This window comes from Thalia democratica, chromosome 3, assembly GCF_965202585.1.
Source record: "Thalia democratica chromosome 3, ktThaDemo2.hap1.1, whole genome shotgun sequence".
NCBI classification, from domain to species: domain Eukaryota; kingdom Metazoa; phylum Chordata; class Thaliacea; order Salpida; family Salpidae; genus Thalia; species Thalia democratica.
In genome coordinates, this window is record NC_139167.1 from 29,308,925 (window position 1) to 29,321,441 (window position 12,517).

Sequence of the window (12,517 nt, forward strand, 5' to 3'; positions counted from 1 at the left end):
TAAAATAATCAAGTTCAAGTTTAAAGCTTTAAAATTCAACTAGTGATAAACTTTTCCTATAAATTTTGAACTTAAAAGTACTTTCAACTCCCATTTAGTTTTGACTGTTAACGATCGAAAAAAAGCACTCGCTAAATTTTACTCTTTATAAACTTCTACAATGCATAAGTTTTGTGTCACTTTATAAAGAAATACTTTATACTTGAATCCTATAAAAGTTTGTGCATGAAAATACTACTTATTGTTTTGTAAAATACTTTAAAGAAAATGTTTTCTGTTTTGTTTATTAAAGTTTGTGAGTTAAATATTAAGAACATATGTTTTTCTAAGTTAAAAACAAAATTAAAATGTTTCATGTGTTCTAAAATATTATTTTTCTATTTAATGCACCTTTAAATGCTTAAAATGTTTTGTTTTGTATAAAATAATAGGTTTAAACGTAAATACTGACAGTTTCGTTATTGTCTTGTGGCATAATAACATAGTAGTTTTTACTAAACTTTCTTGAAAGAATATCTCAACTTTTTTTTTTTGAACCGCGTATTTTTGAAATGAATACTACATTGATGGACAATGAAAAGATGAATTTTTTCTATGTCAACAAGTGACTTCGATGAATTTTTGAATTTGAAGTTTAGAGAAGAACAAGCGAATTAAAACAGTTCGTTCCTGCTAAAAAAACCACCGTTGAAGAAGAAACCGGAAGAGGAATGCCAGAATACAACAAGCCCGAGGACAACAAGCCCAAGGACAAGAACTCCGATGAAAAGAAGCCTGAGGACAACAAGCCAGAAGCCAACTAAATGACTATCATTGTTACCTTGTTGTGTTTTATCAAAGTTTTTGTAAATTATGTAGTTTTTGAGATAATAAGTAATAGTTTCTTTTTCTTACTTTTTTTAACCCAAACTTTTAATATCGATAAAAATGTTTAAAGTTAAGTAGGATTTTAAGAATTTAGATTATTTAAAATTAGGCTTTAAACACTAATTTAAAAGATAAAAACGAAATAGTGTAATGATATTAACATTTAATTTTCTTATTTTAAAGCGTGTGAATAAATACGGAATTTTCTGTAACAATAATATTAATGATATGCTTTCTCAAAACAATTATACCAATTCCCAAAACAACTCAAGGGAGTTAATTTCATTCCGACGCGTATATATCGGCGTTTTGTTTTTCAAATACGCGTTAAAGTTAGTTGCGAAGTTATTACGCGGTACGATCAAGTAACGTTTTACTTCAATTATTGAGAATCAAGAAAACGTCTACATAGCGGAGTTGATGTTAGTATTTATGTAACTTTACGATTATTGATACTTTTTATAGATTTTATTTGTGTCGTGATTTAATAGTTTCTTTCTTCAGAACTAAGAATTATTATTGAAAATAAAGTAAATTGCATTTATTCAAAGTGTGTTTTATTCATAACTTAGGAAATAGTTTTGTAACTTATACTGTTAGTATATTATTTACTTCTCGTAAGTATAGCAGTCAGTAAGTTACTGGAGACCACGTAGTTAAGACATAAAACATAAACATCATTAAAATAACCCATTTAGTTAAAAAACTTTGTAATACTTGTAAAAATTGTCTAGTATATCATTTTTTAATTGGTTCTAAAATCTAAACTTCAGTACTATTTGTAGAGTAATCTTTTGACTTCATATTCTAGCTAGAGTTCTTAACATTTGTTTAACAAAATGTTTTTTTTTTTATTACACTTAGTCTTTTCATTGTATTAAACTTTATCAATAATTAGCAAAGTTTGTTTTAAATGTAAGCTTTTAAGAAAATTAATAAAAAAAGATTATAAACATATGTTTTTTACTACTCTTTCTCCTAGTTATTTTATTATAAGTTAAACTTATAGTGTTAACAGTAATTAAATCTCTCATTATGTTAAAATTTAGTTTTCCCACAACTATAAGTTTTGACACAAAAATTGCCTATGAAAAGGTTTCAGGTTTATATTTAAAGACTTCTTCATATTTGTAAAACTTTGAAAACCTTTTTCAATGATATATCAAATTACTTTAGACTTTGTATTAAGTGAAACTATATAATTATTCAAACCATGATAAGGTAGAAAACCTTGAAAAATTGCTTGCTTTATCTACAGAAAAAACTTTTAAAGCTTTTGCTCATCTTATTTCTCTGAATAGCAAGCAGTATAAAGTTATGTAAATTATATAAAAACTATAGTCAATTCTATAGTGTAGCTGGATAGGCTATTGGTCAGCTGTGCGTCACAAAAAGCAAAGGTAATGAGTTCGAGTCCAATGAGAGTCACATTGTGTCAAATTATGCATCGTGCTTATTGCTAATCTGGGACCTGGTTATAAAATTAACTTAACCGATTCTGTGTGAGTAAAGAGCAAGGTAGCAATAAATCTTCGAAGTGACACATTTTTTTATATATTTTATATCATTATCAAAAACTGTCTCATATGAAAATTAAATGTTGTATTACGTTTAATATAGACTTTACTATACATTTATAGGGTACTCACTAAAAGTTTTTGTTTTTAATTTTATTTTAAGTAACTTGTATAATATTTAAAGCATTTAGTTTCCAGGGACGAAGGCCCCCATTTAATCAAGTTTTTCAAATAAAGGGCTTCAGTCCAATAATCAACTAAATCATCTTAATCTTTGAAATATGAAAATATATGGTTCTCTTATTTCGACATTCAATATGAGTTGTGCGCAACCTATACATAAAAAACATATTTTTTTTAATGTTGAAGACGAAATTTGAAGACCAAATTTTTATAACTCAAAAATGCTTGCTAAATAAAGCTAAAAAATTTAGTCATTTTTATAAAACCGATGGAATGGAATGCATATTTTATATGCTTCTCCATTGTCAAAATGTTGAGTGTTTGAATGCTGAGTGTCACCTATTAGAATAATATATATAAACAATGCTTTATATCTTATATCATTTATTTAAAACATATATTGTAAGTTAATGCAATATTATAAAAACTGTGTGTTATTCTTTAAATTTTATAATTTAAGTATTGCTTACAAAATATTTTTTAACTTTTAACTACATAGTTATAATATCTGTAAAATATTTTTTTTGTAAAGTTTTTGACAAGGTGTAACTTTTATTTAGAAATTTTTATAAAACAATTTTTAAAATTCTTTATTTATTAATTTTTTTTATAAAATAAGTATGAAAAAAAACAGAAAGTCTGATTCTCAGAAATATAGGTCTAAATTATTTATACAATTATAATAAACAAACTAATCGAGACAAACTGACTACTTTTAATGATTTTTTTTTGAAGAATAATTCTTATATAAAAATATATTTAATAAAAAATTACTATTTTTAATAATTTTGATCCACATGAAGAAGAACTTATAAGCAGTGTGACTAATGGAACTTGTAAGTATTTGATGTACTAGTTACGTATTATCTGATGCTTTTTATATTTCTACATGACTAAGAAATAATAAATAAATTAGTTTTTATATTTAAATTATGTTTTATTAAATTTGAATAAACTAAAGTAACCTATCTAAACATTTTTCTAAAGCTAAATACACCGACAACTTTTAATACGTATGTATAAAATAAAATAGAAAAAAAAAGAAACTATAGAAATTTTGAATTTATGTATTGATTTTATTTTCAACTTTTATCTCACTTTAACTATGACTTTTTTTAATTGTCACATTATAGGTTAAAAACAAAAGCTGAATATTTTGTTATTTTACAACATTTTTCAAAGTGAAAGCTGATTTACTTTAATATTTTTAGTTGTAATAAAAAATCTAATAAGTTAATAAATTTTATTGAACTTATTTCAGAAAAATGGAAGAAATTACTTTGAATTTAGGCCATCATTTTATAACAACTATAATATTTTTATAATAGTTTTTAACTTTAACACAACCTTTTTCAGGATGCTAACTTCTGTGCTGTGCTCCTTGTTCCAAGAGCTGAGTCTTTTAAACTACAATGTAAAAAACATTAAGAAGTAAAAATAATTATTAAAATGGACTTTTGTAAAATTAATTTCTCTGGAACGTTTAAATTTTAAGCTTGGCCTATTTTTATTAAAACATACTTCTTTAAAATATCGAAAATTTTTTTTTTAGTTCAAAATTTAACAAGAGATGTGCGGAAACTAAATACAAACAACAGTTCTTTTTTAGGAACTGCTGAAGACGAAAATTTAAATCGTTTTTTGATTCAAAGTAACAATAATTATTTTAACAATAACAATTTTCTATCTACTTTAGAATGTACTTTTTTTTAAATACTTGTTCATGTCTTAAACTGTGATAATAGAAAGCAAGCTTTATTTACAAACATAACGAGAAGATTTTTTTCTTTAGCTTTCTCAAAAAAAAATTTTGTCTTAAGTTTGCTCGGAACAGTTAAAAGTAGTAACTACTTCAAAAGGACCTGCTATTGCAGAACACCTAGTTAATAACCTTGATTGTGCAAGTAACTATCATTTGAAAAGATTAATATTTTTAAAAGCTGTTAAACATTTTTGATTTTATTAAACTTTAGGTTAATGTATTTTAAAAAGATAACCTTAATTGCGTAAACATAAAGATTTTGATTATACTAGTTCATAGTTTTCATAATGTGTACAATAAGTTGTAACGTATATTTTATTTATTGTTCAGTTGCATTGTAATTAGAAGTAATTATGTATTGTTAGTTAAAATTTGGTTTGTTATCATTATTTTTACATTTGTTACATTTTCACTATACAAGCCAGATTTAAAACTATATTTTTATTGCTTAGTAAACAACTGACAAGTTAAGCAGAAAATATATATTGTTACAAAATTTAAGTTTTGTTTTTTTTTTAATAAGTATTAAGTGTCAAATATATGTTTAATATTCTATAAAAATAATTATAAGCATGTGGTGTACGACTCGATAACCAAAGATTCATTTGTACACCAGGTCCTTTGACCAAACTTTTTGAGCGTTTTTCTATCGTTCAACAAACAATATATATTTATAGATTGGTTTTTCTTGTTACTGGTTTTAAAAGAATCATCAACATTTTTAACATTTTTGTTAAGATGCTTTGAAATCATCCCGACATAACTATCTTCACTGAAGCAGATAAAATGGTAAACTACCATACTTTTTATAATGTGATATCAGACCTTAGCCCCAAGGTCTAATGATCGGTCGGGATCAAAAAAAAAAAATAATTTACTTATAGTATAAATTGTTGAATGCAAAGGCTTTTGTGTTAGAGGATTCAAAGTTAGATAGTCATCTTTAGAAGATCTTTTAACTCAATAAAGTATTTTATAAAATGAGACGATTATTTAGTTTTTATTTGTTTATTCACATTATTGTTTGGTTTTAACTAAATTTTCAGTACCTTTTCGTCTTAAGTTTATAAGTTATTCATTGTTAAAAGTTAATTTAATCTTTATCCGTTAATATGGCAAATATGACAAAATATAGTATATAACGCAAAATATGGAAAATTTGGCGAATATAGCAAATTTTAGTAAACATTACAATTGAAGTTTTGGTCCCTCATCAGGTAGTTTGAACTTTGAATTCACTAGTTATATTAGGAGCTTTTATTAGAAGCCACAATAAATTTTTTCAAAGTAAATAACAGCTGTCAGTTTAATGCAGACACCTAGCCTGGCACGTCTCTTTAAATTTGCAGCAACATTTAAATTTATATTAAAAAACTTTCTTTTGTTTTTATTTATCAGTTTAAAAAGACCGTGCTATTTTTGCATTTAGTATTTGTACTTGATTTTGAACTTCAGAGCAGTAATTTCTAAATATATATACTATTTAATACTATATTGTCGTATAAGTTATACACTTATATATACGTTATTATTAAATATATGCAATGTCTAGTGAAGAATAAATTATCCTTTGTCAAGGTTGTAAGTTAATTGTATTATATCAGACAATTTGTTCATTAACTATTACAAATTGTTTCTTGAGATTTAATAGTAACTACTTAATACTAAACTTTAATTCAAAGTCTGTTTTACTTATAACTTAGGAATAAGTTACTTTAGGTAAGACTAAAATCTGTAAGTTTAGTACAGTAAACTACTCGTAAGTAAAGCAGTCAGTTTAACAAGTACTTAGATACCACATATTTAAAAGCATAAACATAACCAATATCATAAATATATCTTTGTGGTTATAGTGGATACAACAAAGTGTTTACCGAGAACTTTGTATCTTCTGGGTAGGAATCTTTACGCAGCCAACAGAAGAGATTAACGAGAATAACAATGAAGGTCTTTATCTTAATAGTTCTAATCAAGCAGAGATAATGTAAGATAGTGTTGAAATTTGTCCGTCAAATAGAATTCAACAAAAATTTATAAAATCAAGCGAAGTTAAGCACCTAACAAATTAATGAGAGTTAAGATAATTCCAAAACTATTCAAAAATCTAAATTTAAGTGTTTGTTAATAAAAGATCTTATTGAAACAAGATAACTGGAATATATAATAAAAACAAATTATACAATATCCTTCTTTTGTTGTACCGGCATATGGTTCTGCGTGTTAATGGATTAACACACTTCAATTGGGTTATGAATAAAAGAAAGAACTGAGTTTAGACATTGTTTAAGTGAAAACTGCAACTTTACAAATTGTATCATGTTATAAAATGAGTGTTTATGGTAACAAACACTTGAAAGAAATCAATTTTTAAAGTTTACTTGTCTGTAACCTAGCTTTAAACACACGCTAATTACCTGTACTTCTATTACTGATTGGTGAGTTATCTTTGCAAGTAACAAAGCTTGCTTAAGCTTGGGCAGAATGCTAATTTTAAATATAAAATTAATTATTTATTTATTTTACCATTTTACTACTAACAAAACAACGTTTCACACCTACATTTGTATATAGGAGATCCTCAGCTATTGTATATGCAAATATTTGAGTGAAACATTGTTTTGTTAGTAATAAGCTGTTAAATTAATAATAGATTAAATTCTCCTTAAAAACATTTAATTCGATAACTTTAAATTGTTTGATTTAAAACAAGTTACAGTATAAAAATTTAATAGAGTACTCAACTGAGCAGGGTTTAGCTCCAACCATTTTCTGTATTATATTGTTTTTTAAAGATTTTATTAACATTGTAAAACTCAATTTTTAGAATCGTAACATGAAAATCAAGCAGTTAAGCTTTCGTTAGCATAAAACTAGATCTTTAGTTTTTAATAGATATAATCAGGTATTTGTAAAATTTAAAATTAATTGTAATTAAATAAAGTTTTATTCTATTCTCCAATTTTAAACATTATCAATATACTATATAATTAACTTTTCTACAGTTGTTGAGCGTTCACTCGCTATATGTACTTAATTGGTAGCCATCGAACGCTCTGTACCTTGCTGTGGTAGGATATATAAATTTAATTTATTTTAAATAGGGTAGTAAAAATGCTTTATAAACTATAACTAACAATGTAAATTTACTTAAACTATTATTTAAGTCAGATATTATATTATTTTCTAAAATATTTTTACAATTAGAGCTTTCTTTGGCGTTTGCTTGTAGATTTGTAAAATACCCAATGTCTTCACAGATCTCATAATCAAAAGTACGATAAACTTTCATGATTACTAAAAAAAGTCTATCTGAAATTCACATTAAAAATTCTATATGAATTTAGTTTTGTCTTTACTTAAAAAACTTTAGTGTTTAATTTAAAACAATTAAAGGAAACGTTTAAAATAAACTATTAACTATTTTTAAAACTAAACTAAACTCTTGCTACTCTTTTTGTCAATGTAACTGTTCTGAGTCTTCTTAAGTTTTATAAAACACTTTAAAATGCTGTTCTATCTCTTCAAAGTTAATAAAACTAAAGTTTTTATAGATAAATGTATTAAAAATAATAAAATTAGAAGAAGTAAAATTCAGCTAAATCTTACTTAAAGTAATTTTAAATATAAACTATCTAACATTTTAAAAGTTTTAACAGTTTAAAAGTATACTAAACTATCCTGAATTATCCCGAGTATCCTGACCGTGTGTAAACCCTGTTTTTAAAGCCGTGTTTTTAAAAGAAGGCAAATCATTTATTCCCAAATTTATTTTAATGGAACTAAAAAAATACTTTGTACTTAAAACCTTTTTCAAATTTGTTTAAAAAAATAAATAAAATTGTGGTCATAATTAAGATGACATCTTAATAACCTTTTGATAAACTAATGTATGTACCTGCATTTTTACAACAATAGATTAATTAACTTAAGTTTCATTAGTCGATTTCGCTTGGCTTACTTTAGTTATATTAAATGTTCAACCACAGTAATATAAAAGCAAAAAACTTGAAGATGCTAATCGCGGAAAACTAATTCACTCATACTAACTGGATCCGGACCCATCTAAATTATTGCCAAGTTGAAGCAAAAGATATCAGGTTTCGGACATTTTTGATTCCGGACCTTCGATTGGGTAGATCACTTTTTTATAAGAATTTAAGTTATTAGAAATTAGTTAGTAAAGTTATTTTTATAAGTATATAACTAACTTAAATATTGTTATGAAAACAGTTGTAATTTGTTCAAAAAAAAAACTGACATACTTTAAGTTATTCATACGCAGAAAAAAAAAACGTTTTAGAATACAAAATTTTTTTAAGGGATGTAGTAAACTAAAACTAAAAAAGTTTGTTATTTTTATCTATTATTTTAGTGAGTACCCTATCAATAAATAATAAAGGTTATATTAATTGTACTACAATATCTAATTATCATATGAGACATTTTTTAATGCTGAAATAAAATATATAGATAAAAAATGTTTCACTTTTAAGATTTATTGCTACCTGCTCCTGAATAACACAGAATCAGTTAAGTTAATTTTATAACCCGTTCTGGGTTATTTCATAAGCACGATGCATAATTTGAAACAATGTGACTATCATTGGATTCGAACTCATGACTTTTGCTTTACGTGACGCGTAGCTGACCATTAGGCTAACAAGCTACACTATAGAATTGACTATAGGTTTTATATAAAATACATAGTTTTATACTGCTTGATATTCATAGAAATAAGATGAGCAAAAACTTTTGAAGTTTCTACTGTAAACATGGAATGCAATTTCTCAAGGTTTTTTTTCTTATCATGGTTTGAATAATAAAAAAGTTTCACTAAATACAAAGTCTAAAGTAACTTGATATTTTTTGAAAAAGATGTACAAAATAATAAAACTATGAAGAAGTATTTAAATATAAGCCTAAAAACTTTTTTAGGCATTTTTTGTGTCAAAACTTATAGTTGTGGGAAAACTAAATTTTAACATAAAGAGAAATTCAATTACTGTTAACACTATAAACTTAAGTTATAATCAACTACCTAGAAAAAAGTAAAATTAAACCACATATGTTTAGAATCTTTTCATATTAAGTTTCTTAAAATATTACAACGTATACAAAGCTTACTAATCAATAATAAATTTTAACATAACGAAAAGTAAGAGTATAATAAAAGAAAAAAATATTTTGTTAAACAAAAGTAAAGAACTCTAACTAGAATATGAAGTCAAAATATTACTTTATTGTTAAGCTGTGTAGAGGTGTTAATTATTTATTTTCATTAAGTTTTAATTTAAACTATCGTAGTTTTAAGTAAATAAACATCATAAAAAGTTTTAAAAATGTTTATTGATATAGAAATAACAATGATTAAGAGTTAATAAAGTTTAAATTAAAAATGAATAGTTTGCACCCAGTGAGATAACAAATGATGAAATTGGTGTGCTTTACTTTATAAAACATTTTTTTTTACAAAATTTGAAACTAAATTTTAAAATATGTCTAAAATAAGATTCGAAATTCACTTAAAAAATGACGCTTTCTAATAACTCAGAAATTTATAATTAGTTCATATAAAAAAATACCATCATAAATTTACATTATCATTTGTTTTAAATAATTAAAATATACATGATCATTTTTATCCAATTAGAATTTAATTCAATTTCAAGTACATAGGTATAAAAAACAAATAGATAACAAAAAACGAACTAAAATTTTTTCTAGACTGAGATTTAATTTTTTTTTACAAGTAATTTAAAAAAGTACTGAAGTTTAGATTTTAGAACTAATTAAAAAATGTTATAATAGACAGCTTTTAAAAGTATTTAAAAGTTTAATAAGTTAATCTATTACTGAATTAAGGTTGATTTAAAACTGAAACTGCAACAAAAAAAATTTTAACTGTTAATATAAGATTGTTTGAACTGCGATAATAGATTACTTATTTATGTTAATATATTTTTATTTCTTATTCTCAGATAAATAATAAAAAACCATATTTTAAAAACAGTTATTTTTAGTTTATTAAAAAATTGTGTATAAATATCGCTTCTAAAACGTAAAGTATCAGTTTCAATATAGACAGTTTATAAGTTAAAAAAAGCTAATATTTTAAAAATATTATTATATTTCAAATCATGATAAAAAAGAAAACCTTATAACTTGCATGCCATGTTTACAGTAGAAACTTCAAAAGTTTTTGCTCATCTTATTTCTCTGAATAGCAAGCAGTATAAAACTATGTGAAATATTTAAAAACTATAGTCAATTCTATATAATGTTTATTTAGCCTAATGGTCAGCTGCGTGTCACGTGGAACAAAGGTCATGAGTTCGAGTCCAATGATAGTCACATTGTGTCAAATTATGCATCGTGCTTATGAACAACTAAGAACGGGTTATAAAATTAACTTAACTGATTCTGTGTTAATCAGATGCAAGGTAGCAATATATCTTTAAAGTGACAAACTTTTTATCTATATATTTTATTTCAGCATTAAAAAATGTCTCATATAATAATTAGATATTGTCAAACTTTTAATATAGACTATGTTAATTGCTTAGGGTACTCAATTAAATAATAAATAAAAATAACAAACTCTTTTAGTTTTAGTTTACTAAATCCCTTAAAATTTTTTTATATTTCAAAACTACTTCTTTTTTCTGCGTACGAATAACATATAACATGTCAGTTTTTTTTTTTGAACAAATTACTTTTTATATAATAATTTTAGTTAGTGATATACTTAAAAGGATTACACTACTAACTATATTTTGATAACTTCAATTCATATAAAAAAGTGATCTTAACGAAACTTAAGTTAATTAATCATTTGTTGTAAAAATGCAGGTACATATATTAATTTATCAAAAAATTATTAAGTTTCATTTAACCAATTAAACTATATATTTATGCTCGTTACACTTAATGTCTTAACTACGTGGTCTCAAGTAACTTATAAACTGACTGCTATACTTATTAGTAGCTACAGTAATAAAGTTAGAAAACTTATTCCTAAGCTATAAATAAAACACACTTTTAATAAATGGAATTTACTTTATTTCAATAATAGTTATTAGTTCTGAAGAAAGAAACTGTTAAATCACGACACAAATAAAACCTATACGAATTATCAACAATAGTAAAGTTATATAAATACTAACCTCAACTCCGTGATGTAGACTTTTTCTTGGTTCTCAAAACTAGTTAAATTAAACGTTTAATTTAATCGTAACTTGATGTACGATATAACTAATTAACTCACTAAGCGCGTATTTGAAAGGCAAACGCAAATATATACGCATTGAAATGAAATTAACTCCCATTAATATTAATGTTGTTTTGAAAAATTAAGAATTTTGTTTAGAAAAATTAAAAATATTGTTTTGTGAAAGCTTATAAAACAATTTCATTTTTACAAAACATTCACTTTCATTAAAATTGTACATTTTATTACACTCATCTTATTATGACCATTATTTTATCTACTTTTGATGTAAATTTAAAAAAGCTTAAAAATAAAGTTTTCTTTTTAGTTCCATTATAATAAATTTGCGGAGAAATGATTTGCCTTCTTTTAATAAGTAATTAGAAACAGGGTTTACGAACGGTCAGTATACTCAGAATAGTTCAGGATAAATTAGTAAATTTAAGAACTTTTAAAAATTTAAATAGGACATAGTATAAATCTAAACCTATGTAAATTTTAGTTGAATTTAGTTTTTTTTATTATTTGATTTTAAATACATTTAAATAGAGTGGCTAAATTGAAATGGCGTGTTATGACTATTTACTTAAACTTATTTTTACATGTGCAGGAATAGTTTGAAACGAACGTGAATGAGATAAAAACAAATAGATTGTTGATCAAGAAAATACTGTATAAACTTAAAAGCAACAGATATTAAAATTAATAAGATTTTGAACTAAAACTTAAAAAATCTTGATTTTTAATTATTTTAAATATATTGCTTAATATTTAAAGCATTTAGTTTCCAGGGACAAAGGCTGAAATATTAATTATCTGAGAATAAGAAATTAAAATACATTAAAAGTAAACAAGTAATCGAATATCGCAGTACAAACAATTTTAAATTAACTTTTAAAACTATCAATTCATTTTAGTATGAGTTTTAAATCAAACTTCTTTTAGTAATAGATTTATTCATCAAACTTTAATACTTGTAAA